The sequence below is a fragment of the Leuciscus leuciscus genome, assembly GCF_965113295.1.
Source record: "Leuciscus leuciscus genome assembly, chromosome: 8".
Classification (NCBI taxonomy): Eukaryota; Metazoa; Chordata; class Actinopteri; order Cypriniformes; family Leuciscidae; genus Leuciscus; species Leuciscus leuciscus.
Genome location: NC_138732.1, coordinates 12,977,050 through 12,990,750, shown reverse-complemented (window position 1 = coordinate 12,990,750; position 13,701 = coordinate 12,977,050). Strand labels below are relative to the sequence as shown.

At 37.3% G+C, this 13,701-nt stretch overlaps 1 protein-coding gene across 4 annotated transcripts in view; it reads left to right on the top strand.

Moving 5' to 3' along the window:
* The window catches only part of lingo2 (leucine rich repeat and Ig domain containing 2), a 275,152-nt gene that overhangs the window by 153,008 nt on the left and 108,443 nt on the right, over positions 1–13,701 (top strand). For 2 of the 4 annotated variants that reach the window (XM_082178213.1, XM_082178214.1), the window contains one exon: positions 13,208–13,286. The exons of 1 other annotated variant lie outside the window; for it this stretch is intronic. The gene's annotated coding sequence lies outside the window, so the exon portion shown is untranslated. Of the gene's footprint in view, positions 1–12,999; positions 13,024–13,207; positions 13,287–13,701 lie in introns of those variants that run through there. One more of the 4 variants, XM_082178216.1, reaches the window with a different exon arrangement.

Sequence of the window (13,701 nt, the reverse complement as noted above, 5' to 3'; positions counted from 1 at the left end):
GATTGATTGGCAGCCACATTGAAAAGCAAGGCCCAGATGAAGTAGCTGTCTAATGAGTGTGATTTCAGCTTGACATTTATCACTCATTGAAATTGCATAATCACTGTTGTGCAGCTTCTTAGCAAGTAGATGACATGAACCCCAAATTATTTTAAATCAGAAAGGTCACTGCTAAAAATATGAAACATACACCACCTTGAACCATTCTTTGACTACAAATACCTATGAATGTGACTGCTATTATATTGGTGATGAAAGGGTGATAAAAACAATGAGCACTGGCAGAACTATAGCGTTTTCGGTTCCTGCTCTCAAATCCAGCTGCAGTTATTATCGCCTAATATTTAATCAAATGTGCTGCCATAGTGAGATTTTGAAAAGAATCGCAAATGCGTTCTGACTAAATACATCTTTCACTGAACTGGAGGTTTGTAATGAGCAGGAAATGAAACTCAAACGGCAGTATAGTCACGTACACACGATGTTACAGTTGCAGCGTGATGGGTGGAGATTTGAGGGTGAAAGTAAAAGAAATGACTGATCTAATTTTGTTCTCCATCAATGGTGTAGTTTTTTCTGTCTATTTTTTCCCTCTGCATCAACCCACACATTGACTATCAGAATATCGGCATTCACCAGCATGAGCAGGGTTGCAGTGGTGTGAGATTGATCTTTGGAGGACCTTTAATCTCGGGCTTGATTGCACTGTGCGTCGACAGGGATGGCGAGTGGAATGGCAGAAATCAGTGCTGGATTTCCCACCAACACCTAATATATACCTTGATTATGCAAATGTCATGCCAATCAACTTCATTTCTCTGACTAGTGCACAGCAAACAGGTCACCCTCTATCTAATAATGATAGGTACTTTGACTTTATTTAAGATGATGTTTTGTGGATATTAAGATGTTTTGCAGGTCCAGTAATTCCTTTGCACTACTTGTACGAGACAGTATTTATTTATTTATATTTTTCATGAGTATGTCAGCCACACACTTTTTTTTCTCAGTCAAGAAAGAGATATTCAATAGTGTGGTGCTGTATTTTCTAAACTGTGTGTTAACTCACATCATACCACCACAAACCAGTTGTATAAAAGCTGTTTAAAAGCCTCACATCCATCAGCAGTTCCTTGTATTTTTCAATAGAAATCCCCCTCAACAAAGACAAGAAGAATACACTCACCAATTTGCTTCTAAACATAGAAAGACATCCCATTCTTCTTGAACATCTGACGTGACGTCTTGTCAAAGTGACTCATAGCACTCAACCAAAGCTCATGGAAAATACTGAGATTGGTACATCTCCAATGAAATTGTCATGTCAGTTATCCTACCCTCCACTGGGTATTCACCTTCTCCATTTTTTTATAGAAATCCATTGCGGAAGTAGTTTGGTGTCCTGCTCTGGATATAGGAGGAGGACTAACTGTGAGGCTAAATAAACAAATCACTTTCAAGAACCTATTATGAGAAGATAGTTGTTCAGAGTGCAGATTAACATGAACTAAATCGAAGTGTGCGTATTCATCGTCATTTTACAGTCCTGTATTCCCTTATCAGCTTTAACAACTCAGTATGCTTAAAGAATTAGGTTGTGAGACCCATCATGAGAGAGATGATGAAAGATTAAAATTGGTTGTACTGTTTTTTTTCTCTCTCTCTCTCTCTCTCTCTCTCTCTCTCTCTCTCTCTCTCTCTCTCTCTCTCTCTAAACATATTTTGCATTTATTTTCAGTTTTTAGATGGTTTACTAGTGGATGTTATCTAGCCCTGAGCAATGAGCAGTTTTCTCTTATTTTTTTCTATATAATGTTGTTTGCTTAATATTCCTTGATTATCATGTTTATGTAATCTAAAGCCCTCTGGTTTGTGAATTTAGTAAATACTACATGTTCCTTTTTATTTGACCAATATATGCGATTAAAGCTGCATAATTGATTTTGGACTTCATTTGACATCCCTGTACTAGTGCTCACTTAACTGCCTTTTGTAATCAGGCTATGAAACATTTATACTCATTCAGCTAAATTACCATATTTTTGGGTTTATTTTTTGATTTCAGATTGCTTAGTTGAATTTGTCCAGCCAAAAGCAATTGTTTTTTGTTAATATTGTTTGATTAGATTGCCTTTATCACCATGTTTTCATGTGTATGTAATCTAAGGGGCATCTGGTTTGTGAAATTAGTAAAAACCATGTGCTCCCTTTTATTCTACCAATTCTGGCTATTAAAAAAACGTAAAACTGATTCCTGACATCTTTGTTATAGTGCCAACTTACCTGTCTTTCAAAACTTAGGAGTGAATGTTATGTCACCTAATTAATATTCATTAGCTAATGTGTTGATATTATGAGGGACCTTTTCAATCATACCTGCCTCTGTGTATTAGTAAAGGTTAAAAAAGCAAAGTAAATAAAATATGCACACAAGGAGACAGAGAGCAAACCTGGCATAAATGTGTGTAGTTAAGTGCAAATATGAGCATCTTTTAGCACGCCTTTGAAGGGCACAGGAAGTATTAACTTTCCAGTGTGAACGTGGAACGCTTTTATGGATGATTGTTGGTGTTGAATATATTTGACATTTTTGGTATCAGGTGACACCTTTGAGGAGGCGGCGTAAAGAGAGAGGTGACATATGCATGCAAAGAGCAAGGGCACTCTATAAACAAGGTCGCGTTTGCTTTGCAAGAAAGCTTTCAAATGCGTTCTGAATATGCTATGGTTGTTTGCTTTTCCCGTAATTCTTGTCAAGGCTTGGCATCCTGCCTTTGTTTGTCTTTTGCTTTTGCTTTGTGTCAAAACCTGTGTCATCTTTCTAACCATAGCATGCTTATAATTAGTGAAGCTCTGCCTAGGTGAGAAAAAAAATAAACTTTTACAGCCGTAAAATTGTTTCATCTCACCTTCATTTCTTTATTTAAAAACTTGTTGAGATTTAAAATCTCATTTACAAGAGTGACCTGGCCAAAAGGGCAGCAACAAGTAACATAAATATACATGCAAAGTTGCATGCAAAGAAACATTGTGGGTGTCTAAAGCTGAACGGGGAATCCAGTTTCACAGAGCGGGGCTTTGTTTAATAACCTCCATTGTGCTGAATAAGCCTTGATTCAGAAAACTGAGGCTATTCTCTTAGCAATGGCATTTCTACCTGCTGTGATTTTCGGCCGGGCCTTTTTGTGCTTACCTACGCAGTATGTGTGCTCATTTAGTTTGTCTCCCCTACGGTAGAGGTGCATCTCAATCTTTGATGAGCTCTCTAGAGTATGGGCAGTTACACTGCGCCTGTACGTTTTTTGCATAAACTAGGACAACACCCTAAAAGCTATTAAAGAGAAACGTTCTTTATGTTCTTGGGTTTTAACAGAAACACTATCATGAATGTTGAATATAGCTGATATGAGTCTTAGAATATAGTACATGATTTGCAACTCGACTAAAAATACTTTTTTTGTATTCTCGTATTTATGAACAAACTAAGATGTGCTTGAAAAAGGGCTGTTGTTTTTTTTTTTTTGCCACCAGCTTGCAGTAATAGTTTTTTTTTCTCCTCAAGAAACCGATTTCAAGATTCTCACTGTTATTGAGGCTGTGATATATTTTCATTGGATTTTATTATGCCTGTAAGTTTATTTATCCAAGCACAATTTCACCCTCACAATACCAGCGTGTCCTGAACTGCCTGAGCCATAACAGATGCTCCAGAATTGAATATAGATTCAAGTGAGCAAGACAGGCTGCCTGATGAATCTCAATTTGCTGGTGACCATATTTCACGGCTGCCTTGGTCTCACGAGTAAGGGAGAGAAAAAGGGGAAGAGGAAAGCAATACTTGCCAAGCTGCCATTCTATGAAGAGGTGAAGTGATCCCAGTCGGAATATGACACACATTCAAATGAGGCTGACTAAGAATCAAATGGTGCCACCGAGTAGATCAGTAGAGTAGAGTGATTTTTATCTATTGGGGGGTTAGTGTACTGATAACATAAGAGAATCGATAACCTCTGCCTCTCACAAACCAAAGTTCCCTTTTAAGGGATCTCGCACTGTGAAATCATGTGTCTTATTTGGTGTTGTCTGTCTACCAGCATATATAAAAAAATGGCGAGCAAACAGCATTTTAGACTGTTTGTTCATCCCTGCCCACGCTACATCACGGGTGGGGATGCATACAATCTTTGTGTAGTTTGTTTGGGAGCGGAGCTTGCACAGTCAGCTCTCCAGGGTGCTGGCTGTGCCGATTGTAAACAGCTTCCACTATGGACGCTCCACTCCCGCCTGGAACTCTTTGAGGAGGGCGCTCAGGCTTGCGTTTTCCAGAATTCGGGTCCCGCTGCTGCCAAGGCACATCTGTGATCTAGATCATGGGGATCGCAAATGGATCTATCAGAGGGGTTTGAGACGGGCCCGGCCTTATCTCTGCCCTCACCTGAAAGATCTAGTCCCTTTTCTCAGTGTCAGGAAGCACGCTTTGCGGTTGAGGCACTGGTGCTTCAAGGTATCCAGTTCTGAGGAGTTGGATATTGAAAGCATCGAGGCAGGAGATGTTGAGGACTCGCCTGCTCACTCTCCAGCCTATGAGGAACTGGTGGAAGTTGTTACTCGCGCTGTTGCCAGATCAAACTGCGACTCCACGTCGGGACCTGCCGTTTTTTCCCGATCTCCACACAGAGGTGTCGAGATTGTGGAAGAAACCGGCCTCATATCGAGTTCACCGTGCACAAACATCATACTATTCCTCGATTGTTGGCCACAAAGAGCATGGTTATGGGTCAATGCCTAAGGTGGAAGAGACACTAGCTAGCTATAAAGATATATATATATATATATATATATATATATAGATATATATAGATATATATATATTTATATTTATTACATGGCTTGGTTGAATTCCAATGTAGAATGCGGTCTGTTATTTCTTGATAACAGACCGCTGCAAAGTATAACACACCGTTGCCATGAAAAACAGAGCGTTGCTATGGACGCAGGATTCTAACCGTAGAGACGGAACGGACTATTTTCTTTAGCGGAAGCAATACAATAGTTTTTAAATCAATAAACTCCTTTTTAAATCAATATTTTGTGTCAAATTATTGATTTATTTGGTTGGGTAGCCATGTAATAAGTGGGATAATGCAGAGCGAGGCGGTTGTTATAGCGAATACAACCCCTTCAGGGTGATTCAAGGTCAGATTCAAGGGCGAATACAACCCCTTCAGGCCGATTCAAGGGTGAATACAAACCCCTTCAGCCGATCCTGATCAGCCTGTCAGGGTTGTATTCGCTATAACAACCGCCTCGCTCTACATTATCCCTTACATATATTTCTACAACAATGCATTTATATAAATTATTTATGTTTGCTTTCAAAATACATGTGATTTAAAAAAAAATGTAGAAAAGAGAATATACATATTGACAGTGTTATATTTTGTTATATTTTATCAGTTTGAAGGCTGGTTTTACTAAACTAAGTAATCTGTACACATAATCTACGTTTTAAACACAGAGAAGGCTGCATTGATCATAAGACTACTATGTCAGTGCAAGAAAAAGATTTTCAGCATTATGGTTTTTAAAATCAATGTTGAATATAACAAACTACTGTTAAAGTAACTCTAGTATTGATTTGGGAAAAAAATACCGTAAAAGCCAATTTAGGATAACTTAATCAATAACCACAAAATCAATAACAGAGAGGTTTTTAACTGCAGACCAGCATGCTATACAAATCTTAGAGTTTCGCACTAATAACATCAATAAATGTTCTCGAGATCAATCTCACTAGAGCAAGTATAATTTTTCAAAATTTTTGTTCAATTGCTTCCTACATGAACAAATCAAACTGTCATTACTGGACATAAACATGGAGGCCATTGATTTAATTCCATTATGTGATCTTATTGAATCTATTGAAACACAGCAGCCACTAAGTAGTGTTTCATGTTTTTTTATGTTTTATAGTTGTTTCAGCTCAGTCTTCAGGTCTGCAAATAGAGCAGTAAGCCTGTGCAGACAATTTGCCAATTGTCTTCATGCTCATTTATGAATGTTAAATGAGAGGATGGAGACAGGGGTCACAATGCTGATATGCCTTTGTATGGGGATTTTACCCTAATTAGCCCAAAGCAAAAAGATTAATGCTCTGTTCCTCTGCCCATGGGTTAAACTCTTCCTTAACAAGCTCATTATGTTCATGTAATGATCTCTCTAACATGCTGTGCTACGACGGGAAACAGTCCTACCACTTCGAAGAATGACATGTATTGAGTCTTTTATGCTTACCAAGGTTGCATTTATTTGATCAAAAATATAGTAAAACAGTAATATTGTGAAGTATTAATACAATTCTTTTTTTTATTGTAATATATTTGAAAATATAATTTATTCTTGTGATTGCAGAGTTGAATTTTAGCAGCCATTATCAGTGTCATTTTTCTGAAATATAAATATCTATTTTACTTTTCACGTTTGTGCCTTTTGTTCAATTTAAAGCATTCTTGCTGAATGAAAGTATTAATTCCTTTTGATACATCGGGCCCTATTTTAACGATCTGAAACGCAAGTATTTAACGCGAAACGCAAGTAACTTTGTGGGCGGATCTCGCAAATCTAAAATGGGTTGGTCTGAAGTAGCTACATACATTACCCATAGGTGTGGTTTGGGCGTAACGTGAAATAAACCAATCGGAGTATCATATCACATTCCCTTTAAGAGCAGGCGTGCTTGTTCCATGGCGGATTGCTATAATAACGGCAGATTTGCCAGGCGCGAGCCAGCAGCGGTTCACAGCCGAGGAGACCGACGTTCTCGTCAGGGCCGTAAAAGACAGAAAAGTGACATTGTATGGGGATGGGAGAAACCCACCCAAATTAGCTTCGGTTAAACAGGTGTATAGTAATTTGGGTAAATGTGTAAGCTAGATTTATGCCTATTTTTTCACATCTTCATGGACACCACAATGATTTCCCTCGTGTGGAATATTTTTCCTTGTGATTATGTATGGTTTGCAAAATTGAGTACTGCTGCATCTGTGTTGATGAGAGAAGCAAAGTGTATGCGCGTTGTGCACACGCTACATTACGGCCAAGCATGCGCCCTTAAAATAGCATCTGAACGCGCCACTGAAAATGCGTCTCTGACTTTAGACTAGGTTTTTCCTGGTCTGTGGCGGAATTGTTTTCTGGAACTGGAAAATAGCACCAGAGAACGTTTGCGCCAGAACACGCCTCCTCTTTGCGCTGAACCGCCCCAGGGAGCGCAAGTTCATTTCCTAATTTACCGACGTGCATCTCCCGAGGGAAAAGTCTGCCGTGCGTCGGGTGCAAAATAGGAATGATACATGCGTCGGTGTACAAAGTCAGTTGCGCTGGGTGCAAGATAGGGCCCTATATATTCATTAGTTAAATATGGGAGATTGATGTGAAAAATTCTATTTTTCACAGAATCTGTGTCTTCTTTTCTAAAATATTGCCTCTGCATTTGTTGTTTATTTGTGATTGCACTAATTTAATGAGTGCTCCTTGTGCATTCAGTTAGTTTTTCCTTAGATTGCACTGCACAGTGCCACTGGGGTCGAGGGAGGAGGCAGTTCTTTCTGAGATAATGAGAACAGACGTTGTACATGTGTCTGTGTTCTTTGCCACTTCTCATTTACCCAACATGAACATGGCAAAAGAGCAGAGACAAAGGAGAAACACTGGGAGAGAAAAAGACATTGAACACAGAGAGGGAGAGAGAGCGTGCAATGAATGGGAAACATGAACTAAAGTAGAACACACAGAAAGATCACTGATACAGGAAAAAAAAGGGAGCTTTTATTTTGAACTACTTAGAAATGAGGTCAACACAGCATGTTTTTTTTTTTTTTTTTTTTTTGTTGTTGTTTGGTTGTGATAATTATTTCAGTGACATATACCCTTACCTTTGTTTTTTAACATTGTTAAAATTACTTGTGTTTGTATGAAAACTGTACTGATCAAAAGTTTGTAAACATTACTATTTTTAATGTTTTTGAAAAAAATATTATGCACATCAAGCCTGCATTTATTTGAACAAAAAAAAACAGAAAAGAAACAGTAATATTGTGAAATATTATTGTAATTTCAAATTGTTTTCTTTTTTCAGGATTCATTGATGGATAAAAAATTTAAAAGAACAGCATTTTTTCAAAATATAAATCTTTTCTAACAATATAAATCTTTATAAATATAAATCTTAAACACATCCTTGCTAAAAGTATTATTATTTTTCAAAATAAGAAAGAAAAAATGTACTGCCCCCAAACTTTTGAACAGTAGTGTAAATTGTTATAAAATAATTATATTTTAAATAAATGCTGTTTTTTTTTTTTTAAACAGGTATTAGAGGTTATAAATAATAAATAAAAAAATATTAAGCAGCACAACTGTTTCCAACATTGATAATAAATCAGCACGCTAAACCTGTCATGCGTTAAGGTAAAATATGCTAGGGCAAGTTGGTTGAACTCCTCTATAATTCAGACCCCCTTAGGATCACTATGGCACTATGTCTTCACTCGGGCTGTGAGATATCCCCTCTGCGCTACCACAAGCTACTTCAAAACGGTCTACTAACACACACTATCCCCACAAGGATCAAACTTGACCCATGCTAATAAGCCACACTAATGGAGTCTGGTTTAATCCAGGAGGAGAGAAGCTCCCTTCTTAAAATGTCACATTATATTAAAGCAAAGTTAATGTAGTATTAAACTGATGTTCTGTTTCACTCTTTCTAGTACTTAACTCTTTGTTTGGAGGTGCAGCAGATGCGTTCATCTGTGTTAGTCTCCTGGAGGCTCTTAGGAGCATCAATCCACTGCTCCCACCCCCCCCGGCACCCACTGCAATCCCCGTTGGTATCATGGCACTCAATCTATTTAATTGCCACAATGATGGGATTAATTGGTGTGTTGTTATCCATTACAACAGGCCCCAGGTTGATGCACAGCAAAGGGCAAATCAAGCATGAACTGAAGACTAATCAAGCACATGAGATTGAAAAGGATTTAGCAAGATGTCCATGTGGGCAGAATAATTGAATGAGATAGATATCACTGTGGCCGCTGGTCAATGAGAGGACATACCAGTGTTTAATACATGCCAGCATACAGGCATTTGTTCTTTTCTCTGTAACATGTCCTGTATACTTTGTTCAAAAGTTTGAGGTTGGTAAGATTTTTTTCTTTTTTTAAAGAAGTCTCTTATACTCACCACGGTTGTATTTATTTGAGACAAATACAGTAAAAACAGTAATATTGTGAAATATTATTATAGTTTAGAACTCAGTTTTGTAATTTTATAAAATGTTTATAAAATGTAATTTATTCCTGTGATGCAAAACGTAATTTCCAGCAGTCATTACTCTGGTCTTCAGTGTCACATGATGCTTCAGAAATCATTCTAATATGCTGATTTAGTGCTCAAGAAACATTTCTTATCAATATTGAAAACCATTGTGCTGCATTGTGTATTTTTGTGGAAAATGAGACACATTTTATTTTGGGATTCTTTGATGATTAGAAAGTTCAAAATAAAATCATTTATTTGAAATAGAAATATTTTATAACACTATAAATGTATTTTCTGTAATTTTTAATCAATTTAATGCATTTAATGAATAATAGTTTTAATTTTTACAAAAAAATTGACCCCAAACTTTTGAACGATAGTGTATATGATGTACATTAAATCGATGGTTCATCCAAAAATGACAAATCTATTATTTACATACTTTTATTTACATTTATTTAGTTTCAAACCTGTATGGCTGTCACGCCTGCCAGCCGGAGTGCCTATGATAGCCACCAGAGGGAAATCCTTCCATCTTTGTTATATCATCATGGACTACATTTCCCATTGCCCACAAATTATTGTTTGATCTCTTCCACCTGTGTGTCATAACCCTTGCTAACTCTGCCTTATAAGCCCTGTTTATTCAGTCACTCATTGTGAAGTCTTGTATGTTGTCACACTGCATTTCTGAGCGCACTTTTGGTTTTCTGTTTCATTGGTTTGAACTTTTACCTGTTGTATGGATTAAGATTCTGGATTACCCCAGTAAACTACTGCACTTGGATCCTCAACATTTGTGTCTCTGTGCAGTTTGAAAACCAATGTGACAAAAAAACAAAAGAGACGCTCAGATATGCATTGTGTTGATAATGATGGGAAAATTTGAAACACTGCTTCATAAAGCTTTTAAACCTTTACGAATCTTTTGTTTCGAATCAGTGGTTTGAATAAAAATGCGAAAATCATGTGATTTTAGTAAAAGAGACTTTGTGACATCGTAACTGTTTCGAAACGTTTAAAAATGTCAATGGTTCACCGGTGGCCCCCAGCCACGAAACATTGAACAAGTCTCTATGGGTTTTATTTGATTTCTGATCCGTTTTATATATTTGTACACCTTTTAATTAGACATTAGTATAATTAAAAGGAATAATAGTAGTTAATAGTCTTATTGGCCTGTTTAGCTGAGCAATCCATGCAACAAACAAAACAAGGCCTGAAAATAGATAAAAGAACACATATGCACATATCAAGTATACAGACACATATCAAGTATACAGACACTTGATATTTAATCTTATTCGATGATTAGTTAATTGCATTTGATAGATTTTACTTTTTTTTTTTTTTTTATGTAATGGGTTAAAAATAAAAGTGGTTTTATGCATGTTTGGAGTTTTTGTTGCATTTCCAATGTTTTGTAGGTTTCACCAGCGTGTGGCATTTCAAACTTTTCAAAACAGTTCGAATCAATTGATTCAAAGCTTTGTTTCATCCATCACTAGTAACTGAATAAACAGGGCTTATACAAGCAGAGTTAACAAGGGTAATGGCACACAGGTGGAAGCGATCAAACAATAGTTGGTATGGGCATTGGGTTATGGGAAATGCAGTCCATGATGATATAAAAAGACGAAAGGAGTGCCATCTGGTGGCTATCACAGGCACTCCGGCTGGCAGGTGTGACAATAGCTGAATCCGAAATCGCCCCCTACACCCTCAAATAGGGCGTTATTTGAGGGGACAGCTATTTGTAGTGGAGTCCGAAACCATAGTGGACGTTATTGAGTGCATTTTTTCAATCCCACATTGCACTGCAATAACGAATGTACAACCGATGTACGCTCAACTTCAGTCCCAATTCGCTCACTCGTTTTCATTTACTCCTTTAAGTGAACAGTATTAGTGGACTAACGTAGGGAATAGTGAATGAGGGTTTAAGGGGCGATTTCGGTTTCAGCCAATGGCTTTCTTTTCTCTGTGGACTACAAAAGACAATATTTTGAAAATGACTCCTTTTTTTCCATACAGTTAAAGTTTTTGTTTGAATGCATGGGCAAAAATAGCTTATGATGATGACAGATATGGGTGAACTACTACCCCTTTAACATTACAAAACCAATTTGCAATTTCTTTTTTCTTTTCTTACATATCAAACAATTTGTTCTCTAATAAGAAAAAGTTTTGTTAAAAATAAATAAAATGTATATTTATCACAGTAGAAAATAAGAAAGTGAAACATAAGTCTTCAGAAAATCTACCCAGGTGCTTTTTTGAATGCCTTTATCGTTTTGACAATCTGAAATCATTTCAGAGAAGAAATTCTGAAACTATCAAGGATAAAGGTTTCAGTTATTAGTTATCAAAAGCTTTGAAAAAAAAAAAAAACTATAAACCAGATGTCTGAGACTACCTTTCTGAAAAGTAATGAATTATAACTAAAGTTGGATGTTCTAACCAGGCATTTTACATGTAAAGCACGTCATTCTCTTCTTTTAAGATAGAGCCAATTTATGCCACAGCGTCTGAGAGAACAATGACAGGCTGATAGTCCCAATGTGTTCTCCATGATGTCGGTGGCTTTGGAGAAACTACTGCTGATGATTAAGGAAGGGGTTGAAATGGATTTTATTTGCTGTCCTCCTCCAATCGTCCATTCACTGAACACATACAGCCAGTATGTTTAGGGGAGTAAGAAAGGGAAGGCACGTATTGTCATTTCACCTTGCACAGGTTGAGCTGTCCTACTTTTTCTGTGTGGATTTTAACACCCACAGGCATGAATCAATATCAAGGGGCTTTTCAGCTTGTGCTTTTGAAATATTATACATCCATATGGCACCAGAACTTGATTCATTATGTTTGAACAAAACAAGAGTATTGCTCCAATTATTTGTGGAAGATAAAGTTATCAACGTTAGAAACAACGTGGCTTTGTGAAACAATATTTTGCAGAGTGTAAATAAAATAATAATTTTACCTAGGTTGCACACTTTCTTAGCAAGGCCATTGATATTCTCCAGTCATCTTGATCTTAGGCACCAGGCATAACCACGAGATCCGGAGAATAAATGATCAAACAGGAGGACAGCTATTGTCCTTGAACTGCTTAATGGGCTACTAATAGCATTGAGTGTCAGGACTGATTTTTACAAGTGAGTCCAGAAACAAACTTTCTACTCTTTAATTATTTATTTATTTTTCTACACGGTTGTCTTCTACATATCCCCCAGCTTTCATTAGTAATTCAGGACCTTGTGTTTGCATAATCACCTTGCCTCTGTCTACCGTCAGGCCTGTATGGAGAGACTCATTAGTGTCTTTTCAGAGAGTAAAAGAAAGAGAGAAATATTGTCTGAATAAAATGATTTCCACAAGGCAGAGAGGAAAGGCGTGGATGGACTGGGATATAGATATTCCGAATCCTTGCTGCGAGATTCCGGGGGTTTAAATAACAAGAACAATGTCCTGTGTCACAGAACAGCATCCTCTGTAGTGCGTAAGAGGATAGAGGAAGCGGGGAAAAAAGGTAAAGCCTCTTTTTTCATGTGGGGCTTTGTACATATTACATGATATTGATTGTGCAAAAGTTTCATTGTGGCTTGGCCCAGACTTTGCCAGAAGCGCATATGAAAGTCGAGCCCTAGAGATTACGGGTAAAGCCGGGAAACCTAGAGCTTGCAGACAGCATTCACGGTAATAACATACTGTGTTGGTTTTCACATCCATAAGGGTGTTCCGTTTGCTTGTGTTCTGAGCTTCTCCAAACTGCTGATTGCATGTTTGTGTTGGTTGCTTCCTAATTACACGTTTTTTTCTCTCTCTCTCTCTGTTTCATCTCTGATCTTATTTAATTAATTTATTTTGTGCTTTCTTGCAGATTTAAAAGACAAACCCTAACGAGAAGGCTCTTTAGTAGAACAAAAACATGGCCAAGGGGAAGATCTCTTCTCCATGTGGTGAGCAACTTCCTGAAATTTCCTGACATTTTATGGTGAAACATTGTGGGACGCTGTATTGTTTAGTTCAGATAAATGAGATAAAAATGCAAAATGTATTCTGAAAACATCAATCTGCAAAAACAAACAAACTAATCAATCTATATTTAACCACATTTCCATTTCAGTGAGCTTTTAAGGTCTCCGCAGACGGCTGTTCAAAGATGTATAGTCACCGTCTAACCCCTTCACACACATGCATAAATATACAGACATGCACATACTCATTACTGTATGACACAGAGTTGATATAGATTTATTTTCCCAAATGACTCCAAAAGTCGAGGAAAGCAGGGGGTTGATTGAGTAGCAGCATAATAATCCTGGTACAGTGGAAGCAAGGAATCATGCATCACAGTGCTTGCCATCTGTAGGA